This window comes from Pseudopodoces humilis, chromosome 9 (assembly GCF_049639895.1).
Source record: "Pseudopodoces humilis isolate 2021_Gansu_Grassland_sample_001 chromosome 9, ASM4963989v1, whole genome shotgun sequence".
NCBI classification, from domain to species: domain Eukaryota; kingdom Metazoa; phylum Chordata; class Aves; order Passeriformes; family Paridae; genus Pseudopodoces; species Pseudopodoces humilis.
In genome coordinates, this window is record NC_142208.1 from 6,818,744 (window position 1) to 6,840,654 (window position 21,911).

General features: G+C 39.2%; 1 protein-coding gene across 1 annotated transcript in view; it reads right to left on the minus strand.

Annotated features, from left to right (window-relative positions):
• Window positions 1–21,911, minus strand: part of CABCOCO1 (ciliary associated calcium binding coiled-coil 1) — a 152,684-nt gene that overhangs the window by 105,247 nt on the left and 25,526 nt on the right. The window lies entirely within an intron of this gene.

Sequence of the window (21,911 nt, forward strand, 5' to 3'; positions counted from 1 at the left end):
CAGTGTACTTAATGTTTAGCTGAGTCTTTAAATTGGCTTAGCAATAGATATTCCTCATTTTTATGATGCAAAAGCTACATGATCATCAGAAACTTTTGGTTTTTATCCTTCATAGTGGATTTTCGCCCTCTTTAAATCCTCTTCACTAAATGCTCATACTGTTTCTGTTAAATTCTGTTCACTTTCTCATGGGTTTTTTGGGGCAGTCCCTGCTGGTTTGACTCATAGATCTCACACATAACTAACCTTACAGCTATGTTTTTCAACAGCTCAAACCGTTATTCGTAGTGAAGATGTCAAAACCTGCTATCATTGAAGACCTGGCAAAACAGGTGCTCTGATCTGCACTGCTCTTTATTTCACTGTTTCTCAACCAGACCGGGATTTTGCTCTTCACTCATAAAGAGAGCATAGTTTGTTTCTCAGATTGGAGTTTGGCTAAGAGTGCCAAAGGATATTTGTCCACTCACGTTCTTTGAGGAAACTGCCAGTGATTTTATTCCCATCTGAACTGGTCACTTAGTTGATTATGCTGTAAAATGAGTGATAGACCAAGCCACACATTATAAATCGCACTCCCCAGCAATTCAACATCAAGTCATTCAGTCTCTTTTCAAAGCTTATAGAAAAAAACACCCCCAAAAGCTCCACTCCATCAGGGGTCCCTTTAGGACAAGATGAAAAGCAGATTCACATTTATCAATCCTCGAACAAGAAAACTATCAATCACTGAAAATACTTAATGCAAGCCAGTGAAGAATGTTTGCTGAAGACAAACAGCATGGAGCACAGAGCTTCTCAGGAATACAGGGTAAAGATTGTTTCTTTAAAGAATACAGGGTACTGATTGTTTCTGCAGATATGCACAACCTATGACACAAAGACATGCTGTCCTTTGCCTACAGAAGTCAAAATCTATAAATCATGCCAACACTCACCACAGTTTGCCTCTCTCATCTGAGAAATTACAGCATTCTTGCTGTTTATGACTTGCAGGGTATGGTGGGATAAAGTTTGTCCTTGTGAATTTAACTATTTCCAGGGCATTTTCAGAGATTTGGAAGTATCAGGGAGCCTCGACATGTTGCTGTAAGGAGTGATGATATATTGTTGCATGGTATGCACTCTGATCCCTACTGCTGCAACAGAGCACTTGCAATTTCTGCCTTGCTATCCAGCAAAGGCAGATCTGAGACCGCCTGTTTGCACACAGCAACATATTTCTCTAAAAGAGTTGGCCATATTGACTCTCACCAGCCAATTTTAATGAGACAAATTTGTACTGAAAAACACATTCATGATACAAAGCAATTACTTAGCACTTGCATGTGTGCAACTGAAACAACTTTTTCAAGAAGGGAATAGAATCAGCCACCTCTAACAAGGCCTTTGCCCATAACTTAATTTCATTTGCTCTGTGGGGGTCCTAAGATGTCCATTACAGTGATATTCAGTTTTGGGTTTCAGTTATTTCCTGCATTCAAAGAAACCAGACTTTTATTGACTAAACTGATCTCAGAGCAGGAAAATCAATGTATTACTAGAACAGAGGTCCCCAGACAATTAGCATGAGCCACATTTACTCAGTGAGTCACATACTTCAGTCTCTGCAGTGTCATTGAAGGCTTTGAAATGTGCCCTGACTACAATAGTGTTTCAAAAATCCCCTCAAATTCCCACAAATTTTGACAAAGTGAAACTGAGCGAGAGACCTTCTGTAAAAAACAACTTTTTGACGATTAAATTATCACAGGAAAAATATCAGAAAGTATAGTATTGTGAAACTAATTCATTCAGACCCAAGGAAAACTAGCAGGGTAACAGAATAATTTCTTTAAGGTTTGGTGTGCTGCAATTGATTTGCTTCAATATCTGGAAGGGTATGTGCAAAATTTGGTTGTAGATTCTCCTGCTTTTTTGTGACTTTCCGTAGTATCTATCAAGTAGTATGACAGCATTTCTCCTAGTTGGCAAAACATGTAGAAACTTGATAATCTCTAGCTTCTATGATGCCATTAAATTTAGGCAAAATGAGCTAACAGTTAAGAAAACAAAAACCAGACAGACTTGCTTTTATAAATCTAAACCTGATCCAAATAGCAATGCAATTTTTGAAAGGATTCCAAAGGTTAGATTTACAAAATGTTAACATACATACACATGCATGTATATATATATACACACACATATATTGGGAACTTTATCCACTAATCAGTGAATTACAACAGTTTTTCCTTGATTCTAAGTAAGCAGAAGAGTTTGCTCTTGGTCCTTGCTGGTTTGGATCCATCCTCCTCAGCAGATTGAGTTGGAGCAGTCTAGCATGCAGATGGGGCTGTTCTGACCTCTGCCAGCTGGCTCTGATCTGAATGCACAGCCAACTAGCTGAAGGCCATAACTACCTCTGATTCCAGTTACATTCCTATCAGAGCTTGAAATGGAGGTGCTGGTATAGCATCAGGAGAGGGGATCCCTTGGTCTGCTGGGGGAGCAGAAGACCTCACCTGCTTGAGACCAGTGGGAACAGAGCTGAACAAGGAAAGCATTGGCATGTAAAGTTGTTTTTTGGGTATGTGCCCACCAACATTTATGTTGATTTTCCCCCTAAATATGAAACTTACACACTAACATATATACAAAGTAAAGCACAGCTCATGTTCTAGTACTGCATTTTGGGGACAGTTCTCATCTACAATTTTCCAAATGAGCTACGGGCATAACTCAAATGCAGCCACATGACAGCACAGTTTTAAAAGAAAAGCCTACAGTAGTCAAAATGTGGGGAACTAGCTTGCTAAGTGAGAGCAGCTGCATTCTTTGGTGTAAAAACTGAAATGAAATGAACTTGTATTAAAAATTGTTGGGGAAATATTTAAGATATTTATTTGTTTGGTAAAGTGTTGGTAAGTTTGTTTGGTAAAGTGACAGTATTACAATAAGAGGATTTGTAGCAGAACTTTCAGCCAAGTCTAAATGGGGAAATGCTGAAACTCTCATGAGCGACATTTAACTCTTGTGACATCTCCTGCCTTATGTTTAGAAGAGAAAGGACTGAACAGGATAAAACTAAATATTTGATGATTTGTGTGAATATAGAGAAGCAGAGAGAGAAAAGTTCTACACAGTGGTCACTTGAGTCACTGTTTTTCCTCATTATTTGCTCCCCAACTAGGCAAACTAAAGTGCCAAAGGGGATGCCTAGCAGGAGTGTTTGAAAAGTCAGCTCCCTGGTGACCTATATATCCTTATGTGATTACATACTCCACTCATATCAATCACTGCAGCTTCTTTAAACTCAGCCTGCTATGCTCAGCACCTGTCCCAAGGATTTAGGATTTGTTTTCTTCTTCTGAGCAAAGTCAGTAGCATCCATTTCTTTTATCATAGTGTGGTAGCAGCTTCAGGTGAGTAAAGATTTTGGTGATAGTCACCCACCATGACCAAAGCTGTTTCTTACTTGCACCATTGTGCAAATATGAGTGGGATCCAAGGTATGTTGAAGGAAACAAGGGAATTGTTCTTAGGCTTCATCCTTGTATCGTACATAACCAGCTTTATTTGTGAAAGCTGTGCAGAGAAAGAATGAGCTCCATACAGGGAGAGGAAAGCAGAAAACAAGTATACAGAGCCTGAGGCTACTGAAAAGAAGGTGGCAGGCACACAGCCACCTTATACAAATGGCTCATTTAAAAAAAATTCAATTTGTCTTATGCTTTGTAAGTTATAGGATGAGAAAATTTTCATCTGTCAAAAGTACCTGACCTTTAAGGTGGAAAGTAAGAAAACAGCAGCAGGACAACCAGCAAAAATCTTTATGATTTTGAGCATGATCATCATTAGATGCTTTGTAATTCTCATTGCTCTTGGCTGAAACTATACTTTTGGCCTGTTTATCAATTATAGAATAAATGATCTATTGACTACTGCATTTCCTGAGGGTGCTGCTGGTGACTCCCCCACTATGCTTCTGCATTACATGTCCACCTCTGTTCTGATGATTGCCAAGCTTCCCCCACAGGGCTCTACTTTGTACCTCCATGGTTCACATGCCTCAAGTCTAAGCTCTCAGTAAAATATTTTCATTTAGAATAATTTCTATAACTGTACATGGAATAATTGAAAATTGTGCCTATATAATCAAAACATGCTAAATGCCTCATGTAACTATGATATTTGCCTTCAAACAGTCACTTCATGAAATGCAGGAATTAATCACAAAGGAAAGTTCACTTCAGCAGGCTTGGAAGCCCAGTGCTCTGAATGAGGGGCACTTTCTGGAGAGGCAGTGAGCCTGGCTCACCAAGAGCTCCTAGGAGAAATTTCCACAGCACCATGTCAAGTAGCTTGATTGCAACATTTAGGACAAAGCCTATTATTATCTCATTTATTATGTGATTAAAACTTGAGAACATTTCAGGTGCTAGGTTAAGTAACAGCTACGTATTTTCTGCTGCTTCTCTTTGTCTCCATTTGGGTACTAAGTAATCTAAGCAACATTTACCTGCACTGCCTGTTCAACACCACTATAAAAAAACCCATAGATTTAACTGACAAGTACATTTTATGCTAGGAAGCTAAAGAGTTATTAGAAGGTGGTTCTTCCTTACACCTCAGATGATGCGGGAATGAGAAAAGTCTTTCACCCATACTGTCTCTCTTTATATCTCTGAGGCATGTAAAAAATATCTAGCTTTTGAATTTTTTCTTCCCCTGCTGGCTGATTTCCAGTCTCATTTTTTCCTGCTTTGTGAAATCTTAATTTCTGACAGTTTTCACAAGCTGCACTCCAGAATTATTCCATCCATATAGTGACTTCATCTCAGAACAGCCAAAATAAACAATTCTAGCTATTTTATGCATTTCTTGATCAGTTCCAGATTTTCATATATTTCTTATTAATTTGGTAACATAGTACCATGCATTTTGGCAACCTGATGTTATTTCAGTCAACAGCTGTAATGCTGTGCTCTCTGATTTAGATTTTTTCAATTCATGTTAAAGCTGTAATGCCTCTGATTACACAGGAATAAAAGCACTCCTGAGCTGGCAAAATTTAAGATCTACTCCATCCTCCAGTTAATATAAAGAAAAGTTCTTCAAATAACATAATTTATTGAATCATTAATTAGAACTCCACTGACCTTTTCAGAATGCCTGAAACAGGATGCATGAAAACAGGCTTCTTGAAAAACAAAATACTATAACATTCCCTTTAGTTATACTCCAGTGCTGTAATACTCCCTCATATGTTAATTTATATATTGAAAAAGAAGCAGGGCAATGCTGCACCACAAAGCTGGAACAAACAGGTAAGTTCAGGCAATGATGATGGCAACACTAAATATCTTTCCAGATGTCAAAGGTCAGTGTCCTCAGGTGAGGGCATTACCCTATACCCAGTACTTAAAAGAATTAATAGAGTAATTGATTTAGTTGCCTAGCTTTAGGAGTCTGAGTTTAGGGTCCATTCTGAAAGAGAAAAGAGGAAATAGAAATCTAAGGCAAAAACAATATTCTGTTACACAGTTCACGCTCTGAAAATCTCAAACTTATCTAAATCTGAGAACAGATGCTACCAGCCAAGTAGGACAAAAAAAATATCCAATGGATACCAAGTACATTAGTGTAATTTATGCTTTCATAAAACTGATAGACACATTTCTAAAAGTCTTTAAAATAGAAGTAATAATGGAGCTAGTCAGCAAGTAACAATTAGCAATTAATCATTCTTACAATATTCACACCATTCAGTTTTGTTCTTGTTATTTGAGGAAGTAATGATTAATTGATAAAAGTTTAGCAAGTGCACTAATAGCAGGTGCTCCTAATTGCAAACTCTCAGGGATAATTTGGTCTGAGCTACTTTATGGTAATTTGCACAGCATTATAGTTATAATAGTCTGTAATTTCACTTTTAGAACAACTTTTTCCTACAGTCACTATAATCTAATTAAGAATTTTACCTAGTTATTTGTATGAGGAACACTGCTGAATTGTAAATGTGGGAGCCTGATTACCATAAAAGATTAAAGAAGAGGTCCTTAAAAATATGTCCCCACCAATTAAAAGCCCTTGCTAATTTGTTTCAGAGGTAACCGTTTTAAAGTTCCTTTAATGACAACATTTACCCTAATCTCATGTGGTTTGAAGCCCAATCCCAATATCTGTATCCCTTATTTTTTCTTAAGTTTCCTTTAGCAGCAAGTACTTCTCTTGGAGTCTGAAAATCAGTGGGAGATGCTGCCTTCAGGTACCTGTTTTCCATGTCTGCAGTTGTTGTGCACCCAGAAGGCTCACTGAGGTAAATGAGCTCAGGCTACTGGGTGAACAAGAATTAGCAAACAAACAGACAAACAAGCACATTCTTACAGCAGCCAAAGAACTGAACAATGGAATTTGTTATCCAGGTGCTCGTTGGGCAAATCAGCTGTATCAACTCTTGTTCTTCTAAAAATGTTTCAGCTCTCCATTTATTCCACAAACCATTTAATACTGTGCTTTTCAAGCAAACTGTGGTGTATACCAGGATCCAGGAAACCCCTTGATCCTGTGGCAAGCCCTTGCAGATGTGGTAACAAGGTAAAATCAAAATATATGCTACAGAAAGTCATTTTCTCCAATGCCATTTTACAGACATAACTCTTCTTACAAAGAACAAATACAAATAACTGTGTTATTCTATGTGGAACATATAGTCTTTTTGCAAGGCACTTAAATAAGTACTTCCATGTTTCCTGGACTACAGAAGTACTCCGGGCTTTTCCATGATACTGGATGAGGTCTTTTCTCTCCAAAACCTGAAAACAAGTGATCAGTTCAAACACATTTGGAAACACTTTCTGCATATATTCAGTTTTATAGAAATCCACATTGTGGATTATCTGACAGCTAAAAAGCCATGCTTGGTGAGTGCTCTCTGCATTACTGGTTACCCCATTGGTCAGCTGATCGCACAACACAACTGGAAGCAAGGCACAGCTAACTTCTCTCATCTGCATATCTCAGTAACTTGGGAGGTTTGACTTGAAACCAGAAGCAGCTGCCAAATAGATGTTCTTGCTGAGGCATGCAAAATTGTGAGCTATATGTCTTTGACTAAAATGACTAAATGCTAGCTAGTAGTTAAGCCATCATCTTTTACAAGGCTTTGGGAAGAGAGATGCAGTATGGACTTGGCTGTACATAAGAATTGCTGAACCTTGTGACTAGGAGGGAAACTTCCCTTTGGGATGCTAAGGAACTTGTCTGTGTTTGCATTCATCTAGGTAGTGTCCAGTGACTGTAGGATCAGGTGAAAATCACAGGCCCTGAGATCCTCCCTGACAAGGATCATGCCATGTGTGCAATATCTAGAATTTAATAACTGAAGCCAGTGTTCAGCTGGGAGCCCAGATCTGTCTTTTGTAGAACAGATCAATAAATATTCTCTTCTGCAGAAGCAGCACTTCAACTTAATGGTTGTTTTTTTTTCCCCTGCATTATGGTTATCAAAATAGATACATGCACAACAGAGGTCCATTAGCATCTTTATCAACACTGCAAGTGGGCCAGAGAAGAACATGAGAGACTTACATCAGTAGATCATTGAATTTTCTCTTCTCCCTTCACATGCATGTACTTCTCATACCTCACCATTATGGACAGGATTTCAAGTTCCCTTGAACTGAAACGATTTCTTACCAATGCACTGCTACAGGGCTGTAAAATAACTTATTTTTCTGCCTGAGACCTGTCCTTCACATGGCTGGAAAATAATTGCCAACCTAGTGGCTAAAAACCTGAAAGCCAGTGATTAACTTTAAATACCAACATAAGCTCCAATTGCATTATTCTAAAATTTCTTATGCTATAAACATCTCTGTAGCACCCAACTGCCTTCCAGTAGAATACAAAGTGGCCATGACTAACATCTGTCATGTGTCATTAGTACTCTCATCCCTCAAGGGGGAAAGCATTTGCAGTGAAGTGTATTATTTTAGTAGGAAATTAAATGAAAAAAACTGCACACAGCTACATGTTTATCTTAGAGGAACTAAGACCAAAGAGATATATTTTACATGTGGAACAGGGTATGAGATCACTGAAGGTCCCTAGCTCTTGGTGTAATTTTATAAAATGCTCTTACAGTGCCCCCTTTGGAAAGTCTACTTTCTGGCACTGACCTCTTGATCATTAGGATGCTTCATCAGGTCTGAAGAGAAAGATGTCAAACCCAGAGTTGTCAGCTGCCTGCTAGCAGGCCTGAGCCCAAGCCATGAGTCTTTGAATAGGAGGATTGAGGAGCTGAACTTGATTCAATGCCAAGTAATAAGTCAGCACTGTGAAGATAGGCTTGATGTGCTCTGGGAACTCCTAAGGAGATTCCTGTGCTCTTTGGAGTTTCCGAGACTCACAAGGCTTTATGGCGAGGTACTGCTAAGCTCCCTTTGGAAAGTGTCTTATTACAAGGGCATTTACAATTTCCCCTGCTGGCTTACTGGAATCCTTGCCACCCAGCTCTGCTTTACCTTCTCCCATCTATTGTCCAACACCACTAACTGTGTCGCACTGCAGCAGCATGGCAGGGTAGTGGGACAGCATGTTTGGTCACATGGAGGAAGGCACAAGCAGTGCGTGTCACCTTCACAGTACTGCCCCATCCAGTCTTCTGCAGGCAGCAGCTAGACAAGAACTGGAATGGAAAGAGTTTGCTGTAGTTTGAAGTACAGCCTCTCACCAGTGCCAACCAAGACCACCTCAGACCAGCTGAATTGGTTAAGCTTGGAGAGTTCTCCTCAAAAGTCCAGGATTCTCCTAGGACTGCAGTATGAAGCTTCAATGATACTATCTAAAACTTGTCCAGCAGTATTTTAAGGGAATGTCTGAAAACTGGTCTCTGGCTTAGCAATGCAGGCTCAACCTATAATTTTACAGTGACTAATCACTTTTAAGGACATGTATCATTGGCTTACAGGACTGTCCTTGAAGACCTAGAGTGATACAGCATCATCCATGGCAAGGAAAAAAACACCCCCAGACACTTTTTTCCTTTTGGTCTGGACACTCACAGGGATTTCCTGGCTGACATCTCCTCCAGAGCCGAAAGAGGGTTTTGATTCATCAACATATTTTTAGTCTGACCTTTAGCTTCCTTCTGCATTGGCTTCAGACAGGAACACAGCAATGCATCAAACCACTTTTAATCCAGTAGCCAGTATCAGGACACAGCAGTGGCTTATCTTCCCAAGCTTTAGTGCACAGCTGACTTGCCTGTGGTGGTAGCTTTGCTCACATAGAAATCGTGTCGAGAAGAGGTCCGTGAGCAACACCCAGGGGCCAGCTCTGCCCACCCTGCTGCAAGGGCTCAAACTTACTGATATTCAAGTACCAGGTCAAAAGTCCATTAAAAGCTTGCTCTTGGAGGCTTATACAAGAAATGGAATGAACCCATTCAAAATCCTAATTTAAGTCCCTGCAAGCTTGTCACAGCCAGACTCTGTATTATAAAGAATGTTTCATACAATAAATACATTGCAAAAGAAAAATGTATACTTCTTTGTGTGCTATTATTTGTTATTTAAAACAACTACACTTATTTAGCTATTTTATCACACATTTTACAGTTGCACCTGTGGATGGTATATAGTTATTGTAGTGACAGAAGTACTATAATACCTTTAAATACCTCCATGGAGACATCTTTTTTCACCTCTTTGGTACAGCTGTATTTATAGCAATAGCAGTTGCCAGTTTTTCAAGACTAGTTACTTTGACTTATGATATTTTCTATATCCCACTAAATGTTCCGTATTTAATATGCTTTACTGTGACATTTCTCCTCTTCCAAATTTTCTCAGTATACAATATATGCACAACAATGCATAAATATCTTATTCTTAAAACAAAGAAAATCCTGTTCTTGGAATGCAATTATCCTGCAAATTAAGAGCTAAAAGGCATCAATGGTAAGTGTGGATATAACCTCCTCCCCCCTCACAAACTTTTGGTAGTGACAGACTGAAGAAGCCAGGTGCACTAAAGAAAGTAACTTTTCTTTTCAAAAAGCTGACGCTAAAAAAGCTATTTATATTTCTGAGAAAGAAGCTGAAAAAGGATGAGTTCAAGAGTCTGCACAAACCTGCAGCACAAACAACAACCAACCAACAAAACCCTAGACCACCACCAATCCTGCTGTCCCAGCTGAGTTTGTAAAACATTTCTGCTACCTCTGAATCAGTAATTCCATAATTTCTCTATTTTGTTTGGGTAACTTCCTCAAAATACAAAAGGAAGAGCCAGTGACTCCAGATTATAAGAAATCAACTCTTTCTACTCTATTTTGCTCAACTCTGACTGTAATCATATTTATGTACAGCATAATGAAACTCTGGTTTCAGTTCCCAAATGCCTCATTTTTTGAATGTTCAGCTTTGTAACTTTGGCTGATGTGTAGGACTTAACTGTGGAGCTTGCCAAGAATGGGTGGACAGTTCATCTACATCCTCCAGAGTATGTACAATGTTCCTTTAGGACACCTCACAACGTGCTACATTTATTACTAGCTATATTAACCCATGCTTCACTACTGACATCATACCAAACAATGCCACCTTCTCTCAGTCCCTGCTGCATTTGTAAACCTGCCCTTCAACATCTCCAACACAGCTTCAACTCTGCATTATCTGAAATCTCAGACACATCTTGCCTTTCTGGCTCCTCATCAAGCTCAGGAACTGATTGTTATTACAAGTTCAGGAATGCATGTCCAGTCAGCACACTGGAAGATTCTCGAACTTGGAACACCAGCAGATGAGTCATTTTATGAGGAAGGCTGGAGAGGAACTTTTTAACAAGGGCATGCAGTAATAGGACAAGAGGGAACATCTTGAAACTGAAGCAAGGTAGATTTAGATCAGACATTAAGAAGAAATTCTTCCCTGTGAGGGTGGTGAGGCACTGGCACAGGTTGCCCAGAGAAATTGCGGATACCAATCCCTGGCAGTGTTCAAGGCCAGGCTAGACAGAGCCTTGAGCAGCCTGGTCTAGTGGAAGGTGTTCTGCCTGTGGTGGTGAGCCAATGACCAGATGATCTTCAAAGGTGCCTTCCAACTCAAACCATTCTATGATTTCAAGGTCTAGCTCTCATTGTCCAGGCTCACTTCTTCCTTTACAGATGCCTCTTTTAACTTGTGCCTGTTTTGATTACCCTAATTTACCTACAGGTGACCTTTCATTACACACTAACACCGCCTAATTTCTTCATTTGGTACACCAACTTTCTCCCTGGCTTCTTGGAGTCCATAGCAACACCCAAAAAGCTTATTCAAGTTTGCATCTTATTTTCCAGTCAAATCCCAGTCCCACTACCTTTCAATTCTTTGAATGGGTGATCAGTTTGGATTAGTTTTGTTAAGCACACTGTGCAGAAGAAAATGGTGCCAATAAGAAAGCTATTAACATACAATGACAAAAAGAGAATTGTAAATGCGTATACCTGGATATTCCATGTATTACCATCCTATCAATGTAATAAACATGCTCATAAGTAATCACAAAAAGAAATAAAAAACCCTGTCTCTTTCTGGTAGAACTTTTCAGGTTCCAGAAATGTATATTTGGAAAGTATATGTTTCCTTTGTGAATGACAGCTCACAGACTTGCAGTTCATTGTTGCCATTAAACAAGAAGGACAAGCCATAAACCATATAAGACAGCCATAAACCATATAAGACAGTTAAGAGTAAAAGAACTCCTGTCAAGGTAAAGATTATTAATCAGTTAAATATATACATAAAGTTTATTCAGAAACTGGACCCAATCCAGAACTACTATATTGCAACATCAGTGTCTCGCAATGTGGACTAGATGGGCTTCACATGGATAGGATTCACATGTATTTCCTCAAAGTATGCCAAATTAAAATTTATAAATCATATGCTCATGTGCCATTCTGTCACACTGGTGCTTCAGATTTGGCAGACTGAGGGCAGTTTCCAGTTCTGGAGCACCACTGGGTCACTTTAGTCAGTACTTCTCTGTATCTACCTCTGCTGAGTAAGCGTTACCTGACTCCTACAGCAACCATGGCAATCCAGGGTCACACAAGGCAACATTCCTTGCTGCAACAATTGGGAGCCACACATTCTATGAATTCAAAGAATAAAGATTTCTGAATATCTGACTTGCAAAGGTCTCTCCTGCCAGTATTAGACAAACTTTTAGAAAAGCCCAAGATTTCAAAATATTCTCAAGAAAAGTACTAAATATTTCCTGACTCACCATGGAAATAAAAGAATTGTCAAAATATCTTTAGCTCAGAGTGCTGTAAATCTGGATCCTGAGCTTCTAGGCATTTTGGGCTGCAGTTCAAATTAACATACCTTATCATGATTTATACTACCTCTGTGCAATGAAAGTAGTTTGGGACAGCTTGGTCAGGACCCCAACATCCTTGCTCACCTCTCTTTCCCTAGTTCCTACTCTCACCAAATAAACACACACCAAACTCCCCTCACATATACCTAAAACAAAACCCTGAAACAAAAACCACTCAGACTAGTTGCAATTACTAACACAAGGTTTTTTGATTTAACTCTAACTGTGGTCCATTTTTGTAGCACTTGTGAATGCAGCAGCTCTGTCTTTGGGCTACACATTGAGATCTACAATGTAATGGGCTTATTCTAAAAGATTTTGGTTTTACTTGGTGCAGTCAAAAAGAATAAAAAAGTTCCTTCTGTGAAGAAGATACCTCCCTTCTCAAATCTTCCAACAAGCACACTAAAAACCATGTTGTCTGTGCTTGAGACCCTGAAAGGGACTTTCAAGTAGAGAACTGAAAGGATCTTATGAATCCTGTTTTAGAAGAACCTCTGTTTTCTAATTCAGTTGCTGACAAAAAGAATCCATTAGTAGGAGTTCTAAAAATATATTGCATTTGGATAAACTTTGAATCTTACAAAGTTAAAGTAAGAACACTAGACGAGCAGATCCCAGTCAGACCCCCCAGAACACGGAGCTACTGGAGAATATTAATCAGACAAGGTTTTTCAAAGAGCAATAGGACTATGTTGCCCTACTGAGAAACTTCACAAAGATGGCATAACCACAATACTCTGGTGGGATAAAAACAGTAAATTTTTGCTCTTGAAAAAAAACCCAACCAACTGAACCACCACCACTACCATAATAAAGCTCAAAAAATATCGAGCTTGATGCTCTATGACTGTTATTTAGCAGGTTAAATAGTCCTACATAGTTTGGATATAGTCCTAAACTTTTCTCTGAAGGAGCCTGAGGATAAAGCTGCCACAAACACATGCCAGATCTATCACTACAGACTCTTTCTTTTGCTATCTCATTTGAACCCTGTAATGTTGTTACTAGTATATAGTAAACAGGGAAAAGTCAGCAAGTAGTTACAAAACCTGGTCTAAAAACCTCTCATTATTTCTTGCCAGATGCTGAAGATTCTCCTGTCAAGTAAAATTTTGCTATTTTAAACACTGTTTTATGAGACTCAGCAAATCCACAAGAATTAGTAGCCCTTCACTGGGATCATTAGTTAGTTTTATTAGGTGGTAGTTTTTTCGATTTTTCTTAAGTGGTTTTTCCCATCAGCAGTACTCAGAATTGACATCTAACTTCAAAGCAGGTTAAAGACCATTAGGACAACACCGTGACATTGCTGAGTCTAAACTCCAGAAGATATTTGGATGTGCCTATTACACCATATAAGCTCTCTTTATTCACATCTCTCAAGTAATAATGCATACCAGGACCAGCACAGACAGATGCCTCAAGAAAAGGATGAGGGAAGTTTAGTCAATGGGATAAAGCACTCAAGAGAAGACAACAGATGACATTATTTATAAACAAACTGGCATTGTGAGCTGTACAGTGGGGGTGATCAGAAACAATGCTCACTCATTTCTGGATATTGTCAGACAAGTCAGCAATATTGTCTTACTCAACAAAAATGTTGAAGATCTCTGTAGGTGTCAGATAGGTATTAATAACTTATGGGTAAACATCACAGGAAAAAAAATATTCTGGCACTCAGCCTCTCTTTTTGCCAGGAGAGAAAATGATTGAGCAGATGGTTTGTTCAGAAACTGCAGCCTTTAGGAAGAAGCTTGTTTGTGAAACTGAATATATTTTGCAACTAACAAAGATGTGGAAATTTTTGTCCTTAGGAAGTTTTCACTGATAACACGGGGATGGGAAAGTCAGTACACTATTCCAGTTCAAAAGGAGTATCTAATCTTACTCCTTTTTTTGTTTTTTCCTCTTAGCAGGTCTGTAACAGTCCAGTGCAACAGACCATAATTAAGCATCTTGACAGGTTTATGGAAGCCTTGCTCTCAGACAAAGATCCGTGTCATTATATTCCTACTGCAGTGATGATAAATATGGGTAGCAGGGTTTTTTGTGGATGGGAGAGTTGTTTTCTTTACATGCTCCCCCTACCCTTGTCTGCATTTATGAAGTAATTTCCCAATCTGAATTTTGTGATACAGTCCTGTCTTTCAGCCCCGTCCAGCACAGAGATTAAAAATCAAGCTTGTAAAAATATTATGGAGTTTTGCACACTGCTTCATGACTGTTTTCTTCATTAAATTCTGAAAATGTGCCAGGGCACTGACCAAATCTATATAGGTATATAAAAATATATATAAAAAATACACACAGATGATCATCACTGGTTCCCAGTATCACCCGGGAGGAAAGTGGCTTGCTATGACCACAGCCCATTGTTTAACTGTTCTGAGCACAGATGATAGCAAAGGACTACATACAACCTGTGCAACACTAAAAATAATAAAAAAAGAACTAAAACAAAAACCAAAGACATTTTATCAGGCACAGATAAGAAGAGAAGCCAGTGTCCTTTCATGAGTCTCCTGATGAGATACAGCCTGTCTTTTTGAGAGCTGACACAAGTACGTGTACCCAGGTACCCAGCAAAAACATTACAGGTTTGAGGATATTCTTTTTATATACATTCTTTTATCCCTCTTACTTACGACTTGATTTTATCAGTGGCATATGATGGTAATTATCAAGACACCATGCCCAAGAAATTAAGTTGCAGTGAGACAGGTTGTATTGGCTTGACTTCAAACTCATTTGCTTAGGCTGGGTGCCATAATAAACACTTTCATAGGAATTCTAGTAAATTTAGACCATGGATGTAAAACATAATTGTTAAGACCATGCAGAGGTATGCAGAGGGTAAACAAAAACAGTGCCATCAGTTTTTAGCTTACAGCTCATCTTGACAACCATTGTCTAAAGCCTGAGATATTTTGCCTGTGTGCCCAGTGTTCCATCTGGGAGAGGAGCTTGGCCTTTTCACTGGCAATAGCTGTACCAGAAACCTGTGCCCAGCCTCCATTTATTTGTGCCCCAAACATGAACAATGTTATCCCAGTCATCACATTATCCTTACAATGGAAAACAGGAGAGAGAATGACTAGAAAGACAATTCAAAGGATTCCTAGCCAAAAATGGAAAGTTCTCTGCTGAGGACAAATGCTACAGTTTTTCACTGTTTGTAACTTCCAGTCTTCCGCTTCAGTAACAGTTGAAATAGTGCCTGCAGAAGGATTTTGCTTCTGGTCTTCTTTAAAATATACAGTGCTGCAGAACTAGTGTGTTTTCCCAGAAATAGAACCCAGGTTGAAGGAGGAATTACAAATTCTAATAAAATACCTGAAACCTTTTCTTCCTTTCTATTCTTCAAGAAAAAATGGTCCTGCCAGAGGGCTTTTTTCCTGAACTTTAAAACCAACAGAAAATATGTATAACTGTAGGGAGCTATAAACTGCTCATATGTTTTCCCCCAGCTTTAATCAGAGAGGGAAACACACCCCTCTTTGCCATATTTTGGGGCTGCAGAAGCTTTGATGTCAGTGGAGCTCTTGTAGCTCACAGCATCTCACACTCCAGCCAGGGCCCCGGTGTTTGTGGCAGACTCATGACCACTCATAACCATAGTTCCAGGCAGTCAGTGCTTCTACCTTCCTTTCTGAAAGCCTGGACTCACAATGCACTAAAAATGAGCTGAAGTTTGTGTTAAACTCACCCTCGTTTATCAGATCTGAGTCTTGGAAGGCAGTGGCCCACAACAGGTGGTAGCTATCCAAAACGGCCAACCATTTGATGGCTCCTCTCCTCCTAGGAAAAGTTATAGAGAAGAAGAGAAATGGCTACAAGCACAAGAAATGAAGCATGGAGAGATGCAAGAGAGCAGGCTGGCCATTGGAAGCCTTTTGCTTTCTTGCTTCATCGATGCATGTTTGCGCTTTGGATGATAAGCTAAAAAGATAATATACACGAGTATACTTTCACACTGGATTCTGCAGTGGTGGCCTGAGGGGGTGACTTAGACCTTGTGGCTCTTATAAGCTTAGTGGGAAATAGAAAGGTGCCTGAAAATACTGAGGGTTTGATTTTCAGATGAGGGTGTTTTTACATGCTTCCTTTTCTCTGAACAGAAACAGAGTATCCTGCTAAATTGGAGACTGAGTATTTTACTACTTTTTTTAATTAAAAGGAGGGAGCAACAGAAGCAGGCTTATAAGAAAGAATAGAAAGGATTTGTAATGTTCATGAAGCCAAAAGCTATGAAATTAGATGAAAGAAAACTATCAGGGGTAAAGTCTTATGAAGACTGCAACTGAGATTGAGAAGTTCTCTAAGTGAATTATGATTTACTGGATAAGAGATACAGAAAGATTTCACTACCACTACCTATAAAACTGCATTGGTTTTTTATCAAGTAGCTCCAGTTTAGCCCATCTAAGTTGATGAACATTCTTCTCAACTAGCAAATATAAATGACCTAAGGGGATAATATTTCAATATATGATGACATTGATATACCTTAGATTCTTTTAAGATCTGGGTTATTAAATATTAAATATCAAAGCTGTAAATTATTGTAGCAGCTTTATACAGCTAAATTAAATTCAAACAAAACCTAATTTCCTTAATCATTGACTGTAATCCTCCAGGAACATATGCTATTAACTCAGCTACAAATGGCATAGAAATTGTATGACTTCAGTTAAATTATTTTATATCAAATTCTAATCTAGGGCAGAGTCTTCAGTAAGTCTCCTGCAGGGATTTTAATGCTTCTGCAATCATATTGGCTCTTTACTAGAGAGCTAATCTTTTTATACTGTTTTTTTCACTCCTTTATTCATTTCCTTCACACCCTTACTGAGCTATAGCTAGTATCTTCTATCACATATCATAATTTGAAAGATTTGGCTTTCCCCTCTGCATTTGATCAGCAATAGTTAGGCTTTCACTTAGGACAGAATTGGATAGTTTTTTTTATTTCACATGTACAGCTAAATCATTCCCGTTTGTTTCAACATATATGTTAATTGCCACTTGTGGTGATCTCTTTATAAGGCTGTCATAATTATTCACAGTTTGAAGTCAGGCATTGAGAAAGCAGAACAATTTCCTCTTCTTTAAGAACCCTATACAAGTAAAACTAAACAGATTTAATTTTAGCAAGAAACCTCCTTAGAGACTCAAGACAATGACTGGATAATAAAGAAACAAACCTTAGAGCCCTAGGGGGTAAGACTTGACGAAACCTCCAGAGAACTCCTAGTCAGCCCTCTACTCCAAGCGATCAACTAAACTGCTGTCATCCCTGACAGATATTTCCCTAATCTGCCTGCAGCAGTGGATATCTCTCTCCACAGTCTATCTCAGTGCTTCACTGTCCTTCCTAGCAAGATATGTCTCCAGTCATCTAATTGCAATTTTTTCCCCTTTTTACCTCTTTAAGCCTTTTACTTCTTTCCCTCTGCTTTGAGACTGGTGAATGGGATATTCCTAACGCTTGGTCACTTCCATCTCCCCTCAGTTTTCTTTTCTGTACACTGAATGATGGTATCTTATTTTTTCCTTAGCAGTCTTGTCCATCTGTGGACATTCTATCCTGTCAGCTCTCCTTTGGAAAAGCATCAATAGAGTTAGGGTAGTTTAGTCGAGGTTTTTCCCAGCAACAGTGAAGGCAGAAGAAATAACTGAAATTTGGCACATTACAGGCCTGTTTATACATCCCAGTGTGCCTCCTTCATAGCAGAACAACACTGCTGACTCACACTGAATTTATGACCCATTCTCATCCCTGGTCTCTTCCAGGGAATACCCTATAATTAGTTCTTTATGAATATTGTAAATCAAATCTTCAAAGTCTCTTGAACTGAAGGCAACAAGCCATTACTCCTAAACTTCACTGCCTAAAACATCCCATTTTGTAAGCAAGACAAGTAAATTCTGGGAGTCTCTTTATTCAGAGCACCCACAAAGAGAAATAAGAACAACCTAAAACAGAACAAAAAAACCACTGTACATTATCACAAAATCTCACAGAACTTTTGTTCTGGAATTCCTCCTCACAGGATTTCCTAAGCCCTGCACTCCCTCCAGGGGCTTGAACAGGAGCCTTGTGATTCTATAAGCAATGCAACTTGACAAGGATGTCACTTTAACTATCAAAAATGGAACCGTTTGTTTATGTAAATAACTTCTTACTGTAGAAGCACTTCTGCCCTTCTCCACTGTTTCCTCTCTCATTGAGCCAAGCTAGGGCAGCACTCCAGTTAAGCCCTTCCTCTATACACAAGATGGACATTGGCAGGTTTCAGGTCTATATCTATGTGCTGATGTGACCCTCCATTTAAGAGCAGTGTGGCATTGTTGACTGATTTTCAGCTTGTGAACCACCTCCAACCCTAGTTTGTTGTTGGGAACTGGTGCAATTTCACATTTCTGACAGTTAGGGAGTCTGCTTAGTGCAATCACCATAGTGACTCGGCCTAAAGGCAGGAATTATTCAATGCAAGCACAGAGATCCTGTGGTACAGTTTTTAAAGTGCCAGATTCCCTGTTTCTGCAGAAAGGTGGTCACTGGTGCTGGGGGCACAGTAAGGTTTAACTTTTCCCAAATGCAACAAACATGCTGCAATTGGCTGTTATGTGGCAGAGTTGTGCAGCTGATCTTGCCAAGGTGTCTTGGATAAAATCCCACATAGTGGGATGCCTGTTCAGACCACTGTGTCCAGGCTTTGCCAGAGTACAGCGGCTCCTGCAAACATTAACTCTAAAAGGTTCCCAGACAGAAACCAAGTTTCCAGAAAAAAAAAAAAAAATTAGGGAAGAAGATATATCATTACTAAAGCACTCTATACGGACAGACATGAGTCTTGCTTTCAGCTTGGATCCAACCAACACTACAGCCCACTCCAAATCAATTTATTCAGAGATCAGAAAGTCTCTACTAATGCAGCCATCTCAGGTCAGAGCAAAGGTCCAGCTAATTCCACTGTCTCCATCCAGCAGTAGACCTAAGTCCCTCCCCAGGAAAAGAGTACAAAAATAAGGTAAACGACGTTTCTCCCTCAAGAACTCTCTAGCCCATGATCAATTAGCCTGACAAGTCTAAGCTGCAGATCAGCAGAAACTACAAAAAGGAATTGAATTGGTAGAACAATAGCATGTACAGTGCCATAGAGGGAAAAAAAATCCATTCTAAAAAAATCCTTCTATAAGGTTCTGTGCAGGAGTCAGTGCCTTCCCATACTACAATATACACCTGTACTCATGCTGGGACTCTAGTTTTCCTGCACAGCAATACCACCCCCTGAGGGCTTCTGTGCCACTGACTGAACAATTCCCTAGAATTTCCCTAGAATTCCCCAAGTAACTTTCTAGTCATGACATGTTTGAACAGATAACAGACATTTTAGTCACTATATTTTTTGCTAATTGTCCCTCACACTCCTTCAACCAGCCCTATCATGTTTGTCCATGCCAGAGTTTATATTTTTTTCTTTAGCTGAGTTTATATTTTTTTCTTTAGCTGGACAGCATTTCAGCTTTTTAAAGGATGCTTTCTTGCTCCTGCAATCTCACCCTGTAAATGCTGGCTTCTTCTCACTCTTCTCAAGTTTCAAGGCTTCTTCTCAAGTTTCCCTTGATGTACAATTATTATTTCTGCTCTTCCCATGTGATTTACAGAAGTAATAACCACATGCTCTGCAAAGAGTTAGGTGTTCCATCTGTCTTACTTTCAACATGCCTGCTGATCTGAGACTAGTTTTCCTTTTTGAAGCTGAGCAGAGCAATGGTAGAGAACACTGGCTTGTCTTACTCCTGCAAGGATGCCAAATCTAAGCGCATTAAGATCTCCCTTTCAGGGGACATCTTCAGCTGTTACTCCCTACATCATATCTCATAAACCACTCAAGATTCAAGTCAAGCACTGTCCTCATGAGTTCCTGGACCAGCTGCTCCACAAGACAGCCACTGAAACATCTAAAAATGCACTTTTTCAAGTCTGCATGCAATATTTGCCTCTTCTAGGCCAAATACATGAAGCTGCCCATAAATACTTACTTCTTCCTCTACTCAGGCTGTTGTGCTGCCATCATGGTCCACCACTGAGTGGGCAGAGTCAATATTGCATCTTCTTCCTACTTAAGTTTGGGACACATCAACTTAAGTTGATGTGAAGTTTGGATTGTTCATTGATGAAACTACCTTGTTAAGCAGTTCAGCTCCCATGTGTCTTCAATATGCCGAACAGCTGTCAGCAAAGCTCTCTGCATCCTTCCTGAGCACAGTATCATGAGAATATTGCAATGATCAACATCTTTCCAAGTTTTGTGACATCTATCTGCCGTGTTAGGATCTCCATGAACAATAGGACATTACAAGTTCCCCCAAGTCATTTCTCTGACATTAAGCACTCCCACTTTGTTTAAACAATCTCTTCAATATGTCTGTTCCCATTTTCCTCTTCAACTACATTTGACCTTAACACCAGCAGAAGGGCTGTGAACCAGCAGCACCCAAGGCACAATATGGCAGGGTGGCTATTGGCAGGGATTATCAGTACTAATTGATAGTCCTTGACTTGAATTCATTTTCCTCTGAGCGTGAGGGGGTTGGTTTTTTCCTTCAAAAAGGCATGCTACATAGTCCATTTATTTACTCAGGCATTTCCTAAGTGAGTCATCTCTACTGTGGAATGGACTTTCGTTTTCCTTTTTTTCTGGGCAGGGTTAAAGTAAAGTAGTCTTCCTTCCCCTTATCCCCCCACCCCCAAGGGTACCAGCTGGCCAGCATTAGCAATTCATGAAGGAAGAGGCATGCCTTTGCAGTAAGGAAAACTTGGATCTTAGTAATTGAGGAAAAATACCTTCTTAGAAAGGTCACAACTCAAAGAATATCATCGTTTGTTTAAATAGAACAGGATTTTTTAAAATTAATTTTAGGAAGTTAGGACCTCTGAAACACCACAATACTTTACATGGACTTGATTCTCCATTTGCATTTTACAATGGTGTATCTCAATTGAAGTGTTTTGGCAGTAAATTAACAGAAAACTGGAGCAACAGTGCCAATTCTGATCAAGAAGAAATTTCTCTTTGGTTACCCCAGTGTGAATTCAAATACAATTTATTATCTCTATGTGAAACATTAAGGAAAATTTAAAACAAATTCTGTACTTCATACACTTTTCCCACAGGATATAAAAAATCCGTCTAGAAGTAACTGACGTAACAGTCAAACTTTAGTGCATTTTTTGTATATGCCTTTGTTGACCAATTCACTAAAATTAGTGTTAGTTCAGATTTCATCCCTTTTTTCATTTTTGTAATTCTGCACCTGGCCTGTTTCTTAGTCTTGCAGCAGGGTATAGATCATACAATAGAGTGGTTTGACCAGATTTCAGTTTCTGACTTCTGCTGCACAAGAGATTCCATCATTGAACTAAGCATATAGATTCTGCTTTCTATATTGCAATGTTAAACAAACGATTTTGAAAGCTCCCAAATATGAATTCTCTTTCAGGGGATGCAGAAAGAGGGGTTTGGTTTGCTCTCAGAAATGTG